Here is an 8,911-nt window from a genome sequence, read left to right as displayed (position 1 = left end):
GGGGCCCAGTCCTCCATCCACGAGTCCAGTGCTCATTCATTCACTCATTCCTCCCTTCACTTACTCATTCATGCAACAAATACTTGTTGAACATCTTCAAAAGCCAAGTACACGGTCAAGTGCTGGACATACAGTGGGGAAAAAGACAAAGTCCTCTGTTCTCAGGGAGTTTGCATTCTAGATAGAAAGGACAGGAAATAACAGACAATGAGAATAATATTTTGAGAAGGATGAGTCCTACACAGAAAATTAAAATAGGCTAAGGGGATAGAGCTTGACCTAGTAGATATTTTAGATTGGATAAATGGGGAAGACCTTTCGAGAGATGGGACTGAAAGAAAACAGTAAGCAAACAAAAAAAGAGCCCCTTGGGAGTGTCAGTAGGAAGAATATTCCAGGAGAAGGACAGCTTAAATGGGAGGCGAGAACAGAAGGAAGGTCAGTGGGATGGAATGCAATGGGTGAAGAGGAGTGTGCTTGAGATAAGGCTGGGAAAGCAGGGAGGGGCTAGCTTGTGTGGTGCCTTGCGGATCGTGAAAAGGAGGTTCTATTTTAGTCACGTGGAATGGGGTCCATTAGAGAGTTTTAAGCTGGGAGTGATGTGCTATAATTCATGTTGTTCAAAGACTAGCCTGACCACCATGTAAAAATGGTTGGAAGGGCAGACAGGAGCAGAGGTGGAGAGACCAGATAGGAGGCTAGTGTGCCAGCCCCTGCAAGAGTAATGCTGGCTTGTGCTAAGACGGGCATGGTGACAATGGAGAGGAGTGGCTGGATCCATGCTGCAAAGTAGAACTGATTGGACTTTCTCATGTTGAGAAAGTGGAATTGATAGTAAGTACGCATGGAATGGATATAGGGGTGGGATGAAAGAATGGGGACTCAAGGAAACTGGGTGGATGGGAGTGTCCTGTACTATGAGGGGGAGAGGAGACTGCAGGAGAAGGAGGCTTAGGATAGATGGCCATGATTGGTTAGGCCCTGTTAATTTTTAGACGCCATTTAGTTGTCTAAAGGAAAGTGTCACTTAGCCGTTGACCACACAAGACAAAAGTTCTGGGGAAAGATCAGGGTTGGAGATTTGGGGATCATCTGCTTTAGGTGACATTTAACATTATGGCTCTGGATAAGGTTACTTGAAGAGAGAGAGTGTTCAGGGAAAGGATGGAGCCTGGGCCTGAGCTCTGGGCACTCCAGCATTGGAGGTCCACAGAAGAGAAGGAGCCAGCCAGCAAAGAGACCAGGAAGAGACAGCCAGAGAGGTAGGAGGAAAACCAAGGCAGTGTGGAGCCCAGATGCCAAAGACAGGGAGATTCAAGTTGTCTTTCTTTTGTAATCCTGCTTCCCGGCCACCCCCAGTCTTCTTAATCCGCCCTGTGCCCTCCTATAAAGGTACCGCCCTGCCCCTCGACTCTCCCGTTCTCAGTGGTGCCACACACACCCCCCCCCCCCCCACGGACCAGTGCTCCTGTGCCGTCTCGCCCGGCCTCCTTTGGCATCCTGGCACTAAATGACTAAATGACGTGGCCCTCGACAGGTCCTTGCCCCTCGCGGTTCCCCATTCCTCCTTGGACGGGAGGAGGCTGGAGACGGTGATGCCTTGCTGACAGCCTCCCCAAGACAACATGACTTCAGGCTCCTCCTCTGAGTGCCCACGCCAGGCTCTCCAAGTCTGGGCTTTACTTTGGCACAGCTCCGAGCTCTCTTCTTGGTGGCCTTTCCTCACAGATCATAGGGCCACGGTCTCTGGAGACAGTCCCAGGCATCCAGGGGGCCTGCTAAAAGCGTCACTCACAGGTGGGGCACGTCCAAGGGCCACGAAACACCACTGGGAAAGAAGCCTAGAGGAGTGTCAGGGGAACATAACCCGGCCTTGGGCCCAGAGCTGCCATGTGGGTTGCCCATGACGTGTCCAGCCACCGGGGTGCTCTGCTTACCAAAGGAGGGCACCCCCAGGGCTCCATTTGCATTTGCCCAGAGGGACGGATTTTTTCTCATTCGCACAAAAGCACCCTATGAGCAGTGCCACGTGACCCCAATTTGGACGTGTCACCTGTACTCCTTGTTCCTGACACTCCAACTTCTCGGAGCTCGCCTGGTTTCTTTAGGCCCACAGACTGGGGTCTATAGGCCTGTCTTCACTATCTTTAAGCCTACCATTTGCACTATAGGCCTGTCTCCACTATCCTTAAGCCTACCATTTGCACTATTCAGGCACGTTGCCCAATGCCTGGCTGGCCTCCTGATGTGTGGGGGCCACCCCACATTGCTTTAGGTTTGCTGTCTGAGGTAAGCCTGTTGTGTCATATCTCTGGGCCCGCGGCCAGGCTGCCCAGAGCCCTGGGGCTGCTGCGGAATATCACGGCTACCCAGCACATGAGCGCTGCTCTGAGGGGCAGAGGGGCTGCTGTCAGGAAGGGGAATGAATGACCCCATCGCTGGCCTCCGAGGGTGACCACTGTGATTAGGCCAAGGGCTCAGCTGGGCTTTGAAAGGAGCGTTTGTGTGGTTTGTTTCCCTGTAATATACCTCCAAGGCCAAATTCCCCAGAGACTGATTCGTGTACCCGGTTTGCTTTTTTTCTTTTTTTTTTGGTAATCCATGCTCAACAGGGATGCGTCCAGCCGGGGACTCAGCGCTGGCGGGACAAGCAGACAGGAATGGCCAGCAGCAGGGGTGGAAGCGGGCCAAGAAAAACCCCCAGGCCTCAGGTGGTGGCAGGAGGGCTGTTCAGATGCCCTGCCCACCAGAGCCTGGCCTCTGAGCTCCCGGGGACCCGCCTGGCCTAGCGCCAGCAGCTGCTGCCTGGTCCCTGCAGAGAACCAGGGAGACAAAACAGAGCCCGGTTTTAAGAGAGGCACAAAGTGGTCTCTTCACAGAGCCCTGCAGCAATCTAGACCGATACAGACTGATGCTCTCACACAGGGAGGGGGCCTCGAGAATTGTAATATACAATACGCATCACGTGCAAGAATGCTGTGCTGGGGCTTCCCTGCTGGCGCAGTGGTTAGGAACCCGCCTGCCAATGCAGGGGACAAGGGGTCGAGCCCTGGTCCGGGAGGATCCCACATGCCGCGGAGCAACTAAGCCCGTGCGCCACAACTACTGAGCCTGCGCTCTAGAGCCCGCGAGCCACAACTCCTGAAGCCCGGGTGCCTAGAGCCCATGCTCTGCAACAAGAGAAGCCACCGCAATGGCTCACGCACCACACCGAGGAGCGGCCCCCGCTCGCCACAACTAGAGAAAGCCCACACGCAGCAACGAAGACCCAATGCAGCCCAAAATTAATTAATTAATTTTTAAAAATTAAAAAATAAAAAAAGAATGTTGCACTTGGACAGAATAATAAATAAACTCTCATTCAGCAGCCCACCCCCCTTACCTGCCAGGCACTGTGCTAAGTGCTTTACACGGGCCGTGTCAAATAACGTGCACAAGAATACCATGAAGGCCCCCGTGGTCTCCATCTTACAGATTACAAACCAAGGTTCACACACCTATTCGAACGGCTAACGTTTAAAAAACTAGTGATATCAAGCCCTGGTGAGGATGCAGAACTGCGACCCTCATACGTTACTGGTGGGAAGGGAAAGTGGTACAGCCACTGTGGAAAACAACTTGGTGGTTTCCTATAAAGTTAAACATACACAAACCATATGACCCAGCAAACCGACTCCTAGCTATTTATCCAAGTGAAACGAAATCTGTATGTAAATGTTTACAGCGGCTTTATTCGCAATCACCAAAACTGGAAGCAACCCAAGCGTCCTTCAACAGAGGAATGGATAAAATAAACTAGTTCTTCAATACCACAGAATATTACTCAGCAATAAAAAGCAACACACTGTTAATACAGGGAAAATATGGATGAATCTCAAAGGCATTATTCTAAGTGAAAGAAAACTGGAATCAAATGGTTACATACTGCATGACTCCATTTATATGACGTTCTCACAAAGGAAAAACTATAGGGACAAAAAACAGATCAGTGGCTGCCAGGGGTTGGGGGTGGGTGGAGGGGATTGAACATAAAGGGGCTTGGGTGAATTTTTGGAGGGTTTTGAAAATGTTCTCTATATACCTTGATTGTGGTGGTGGATACACCGTTGTGTACGTCTGTCAATACCAGCAGAACCGCACGCTCAAAAGGGTATTACTAGATGCAAATTAAACCTTGATTTTTTTTTAATGGAAAAAATCAGAAGCTCAAGGAGATCAAGTAACTTGCCCAAAGGCAACCAGCCAGGAAGTACCACAGTCGAGATTCAATACCAGCTTTTTCACCACTAAGCTGGAGATCATCCGGTCCAAGCCTCTTTCATTATGAGACCTGGATGCCCCAGGATGTTTAGAGAACAGTAGGTTCTGGGGAGACAGCTTTTTAAAAAAAAATTAACTGAAGGGTAATCTACAAATCATTTTTTTCAACCCCCTCGCTACAAATGTTTTTCAGTTATCTGAAAATATTATCACATCTTAGTACGCAGGTCACTAACTCTGTTATGCTTGACAATTGTGCAGAGCTGCAGCCCCATGGTTGGAGGACCTGGTCATCTTCCTTTCTCTGTCACTATTTGCTGTGTCAGCTTGGGTATGTCATTCACTCCTTCCACACCCCAGTTTCCTTATCCGTGAGAAGTGGACAATTTCACACACCTCTAGATGAAAATGGGGACATTAAAAGAGAATCACAGAACCTAGAGTTTTAGATCTTCATGATCTAATTCAACTGCTTTCTTTTATCTCGGGGGATTGATTCATTCCGCCAGTGATGAGAATAATTGTCAACACTTATTGAGTACTTAACGATGGGCTACACAATTTACAGACATCTAATCTCGCTCCCAAGCCTTGAGGTGGTACTATCTCATTAATACAACAGGAAAATAAGACACCAAGAAATGAAGTCATTTACCAGGATCCCACAGTAGAGCCAGGATTGAACCCAGGTACCCCCATCTCAACTTTCCTCTGCCATCTGGAGAGTAAGAAGCGCTAGCTGCACCTCTTGTCCACTGTGCAAGTACTAACCTCTATGGAGTTTTCCTCAAAGGGACTTTGGATACCCCAAAGGATTCTTCTCCAATGTGGAAGAGCCAGCTAAGACGCAGAGGTCCTCTGTCCTCCTGTTGGACACCTGACCTGCCCCCCATTCCACCAAGCAAGGGTGCCGAAGGACAGCGGAGGGTGGCAGAGGGTCATTTGGCCCTGGGCAGGAGTTAAGACAGGGAGGACGAGAGAAGCCACTTTTGTGGGAGAATGAACAAGTGCCGAGCTCTAACTCAATCCAGGAGGTTTCGTTCGGGCTCATTGTTCCTCATTATCAGAGCTAACTATGTTCAGGCGAAGGGCAAACATGTTCCTAAATTTATGTCTCTGTGTGCGACCACGACAATGCGTGTTTTGTGTGCTTCTCCCTGAAAAACTCCTCTTGTGACACGGGCGACCCAGCTTGGACTTGGTCTTTCATGTGCGTTACCGGCTCCGACGGGCCCCCACTGGCAGATTTTTCTTAAAGTCTTAAATGAGGGGCTAACCTTCTCTTCTCGGCTTTCTCTTCTCTGCTACCTATAATCTTGATTTGACTCACACAAAAGCTGCTCGGTGGGAGACCCACTCAAGAAGCCTTTGACGGGGAACAATGCACGGGCACCTCTACAGAGGCTGGCCCGCCGCGTCGCGAGAGGGTAAAGGGATTAAAGTTTAAAGATGTCATGTATGTTAACCGACCCGTATTGGTTTTATGTATTTTGTCAAAGAGACAGCAGTGAAGCTGGGCCTGGGAGGGCGAAGGGGGTGCAGGGGAGGGACAGGTGGCTCCCAGGAACTTTGGCCAAAGGCCTCAGCGGAGATAACGAGCCCGAGAAGCTGCAGTGTTTGAAAGGTAATCATAACAATAATAAGGAAGAAAGGGCTGAGAGGAGATTGTCGCGGGATTGTTGTGTGTGTCAGCTTTGTCCTTCCACAATGGCCCGGGGCCAGGAGCCAGGCGGGCGTTGGGGCAGCAGAGGGGCTCCTGCTGAAAGCGGATGCTCTTTCAGCCCAATGCCTTTCTTCCCAGATAATGCTCTGGTGGGCGCCCCTGGAGCAGCTGGAGCCCAGGGGAGCCCTGGACGAGGCGGGGCAGCCCTCTGAAAGGAACGGCTCCCCGCCGCCCAGCTCTCCAGCCAGGTCCAGCACAGGGCCTGGGAGCAAAGGGGTCCCAAGCCTGCAGGGGGCCTCGGCCCTGACCTGGCTTCTTGTTCTGGGGGGCGGGGGGTGTACCCACGGCGCCCCGCTGCCCTGACAGTAAGTCAGGAGAATAGGTCTGGCCTCTGGAATTTCTCTTCAACATCCCTGAAGGAAACCAGAATTCCCCACACTGATTTCTTTGGACTTCCGAGCACTTTTCCTTTCACAGGAACGTCCCTTTGTGAGAGTTGGTAGACTTTTCTCAAGTATCGAATAGGCTGAAAATTGGGTATCTTTGAATCCTCTTCCTGAAGCAGTCCAGGCTCAGACAGCACAAACCCAGCTTCCTTGGAGGCGATGGTGCACGACAAAGGATACTTTCGTAAGTTGGCAACTTCCCATCTTGCTCAGAACTCAGGGCTGACAACAGGGCATCCATCCTGGCTGGGCCTGCAGTGTGGATGCTTCAGAGACCAGCCAGGGGAAGGCTTCAGAGCTGGTCTGAAGAACTTTCCAAGGGCTTCTATTGGCCTTGGGGTGGAGGCAGTAGTATGCTGGACCCAGCACACACTGGCTTGGGAGACCTGATTTCCAGTAATTTTGCAAGCCAGTTTTTTTTTTTTTTCCGCTTAAACAGCACAGATGTATTTTTTTCCACAGCTCTGGAGGCTGGAAGTCCAAGGTCAGGATGTCAGAAGGATTGGTTTCTCCTGAGGCTTCTCTTCTTAGCTTGTACACTTCACGTTTGTCCCTCTGTGTGCCAAGAGCCAGTTTTTTAAAATTAAGTTGTATAAACTTAGAACCAGACAAATTATATTAACAGCAAAGGTGGTAAACACTCAAAGCATCACTTATTTTACCATTATCTATGCCCTTGTGCTGATGTGTATCTACTGTAGCTGTGTGATGGGAATATTGTATAACGGTATGCTTCTGGCCATCTGTTTCTAACTCCATATGTAATGGTGTCACGTGGATCGATTAAAATTGGCCATGGTAGAGTAATTACACCATAGAAATTGGCAAATGCTACAAATCAGGGCTTTCCCCCCCTGAAGCATTACTTAAACATTTACCAGTACACTGGTTGCAGGGTGGTCTAGCCCAGCCCCTCGGTCACTAGACCCAGTCACTTTCCCTCTGAAACAAGTGGGAGAAGAGATGGAATGGTGCGTGGCTTTGAAGACAAACTGTATGAAAGCATGAGTGCTTCTGAGTTTCTTGACCCCATATTCACGCATTCATCCATCCATCCCCTCTTTTCTGTTTCTCACTCAAAAAATATATATTGCATTAGGAAAATAAATCATTTTCAATTCCAAGACCTTTTATGAACAATCTTTTCCAATGTCTGCCTTTAATTAGGATAATTCAAGGCCAAAAAGTGGACCCTCATGCTGGGCTCAGGATTGGGGGTCAGAGGGCCAAGTTCCAGGCTCTGGTGACGTCACCTTCCCTTGAGCCCACCTGTGCCCTCACAAGGCCCCTTTCTCTGGGCCTCAGCTGAGAAGGCTGAAGCTGTCAGCCCTCCTGTGGGGTGTCTGCACTTGAACAGGGGACTGGGGAGACTGAAAGGTCCTCAGGGCCACACTGAACGATTCCATGGGGTGTCTCAGGTCTTGGGAGCAAATCTGAGTCTGGTGGCCTTCCAAAAACACACCATGCAGGCCACTGTCTTCTTCCTCCTAGATGACTGCACCTGGTCAGGGCTCTTCTCTCTCCTGCCCCATGGAACACAGGGCAACAGGAGCAGTAATAATAGCCCGTGTTCATGGAACAGACCCCAAGTGTCAAACGTCGACCCAAGCACTTCTCATCTGAGCCTCCCAGAGGTAGGCAGTGTCTTAGTTCCACATTATGGCTGAGGAAACAAGGCTTGGAGAAGTTCCTTAACTTGGCCAACATGCCCAGCCAGGAAACCACACCGCCGGGGCTTCACACCCAGCCAGGCTGACTCCAGAGTCCTCCCTCTTAACCGCTCTGCTCAACTGGTTCCCAGGAAGTATCCTTTTTGACCCAAAGGACACAAACCCAGCTGGCTCCCCACCACCCAGGTCTGGTCGATGGAAAACAGGAAAGTGGCAGGAGAGGAGGGGAGGGGGTGAGGACAAAGAGGCCCGAAATGGGGTGAAAACCGAAGTGTGCAGGGGACACGGCTGCTGCCCGCCTGCCTCTCTCTGGGCATTCCCTCGGCCCTCGAGGCCTAGGAGTCTACAGGGGTACACACTCCCCGCAGGGCGAGGCCCGCTCAGGCCAGTTCTACAACGTCCCTCCTCCCCAACACACTGGGCCCGACGCTCGCGTGGAATTGTTTCAGGTCTTTCTCCCCCTGCCCACGGCCCCCAAACAGGAGAGCATCACAGGCAGGTCCCCAACAACAGTGGGGATATACCACAGTCTTTGTTTTTCTCAACGGCCTCACCATCTACAAGGCACTTTCCAAGTCAATTTCTGACTTTTTTTTTTTTTTTTTGCAGTACGCGGGCCTCTCACTGCTGTGGCCTCTCCCGCCGCGGAGCACAGGTTCCGGATGCGCAGGCCCAGCGGCCATGGCTCACGGGCCCAGCCACTCCGCGGCATGTGGGATCTTCCCGGACCGGGGCACAAACCCGTGTCCCCTGCATCGGCAGGCGGACTCTCAACCACTGCGCCCCCAGGGTCTTTCTTATTTGCTCCTCATGACCCTGTGAGGCCAGCCCGTTTAACGAGGATACCTTTTGCGGAAGGAGAAGTTAATACA

The sequence above is a fragment of the Orcinus orca genome, chromosome 14, assembly GCF_937001465.1.
Source record: "Orcinus orca chromosome 14, mOrcOrc1.1, whole genome shotgun sequence".
Taxonomy (NCBI): Eukaryota; Metazoa; Chordata; class Mammalia; order Artiodactyla; family Delphinidae; genus Orcinus; species Orcinus orca.
Note: the sequence above shows the minus strand (reverse complement) of the source record.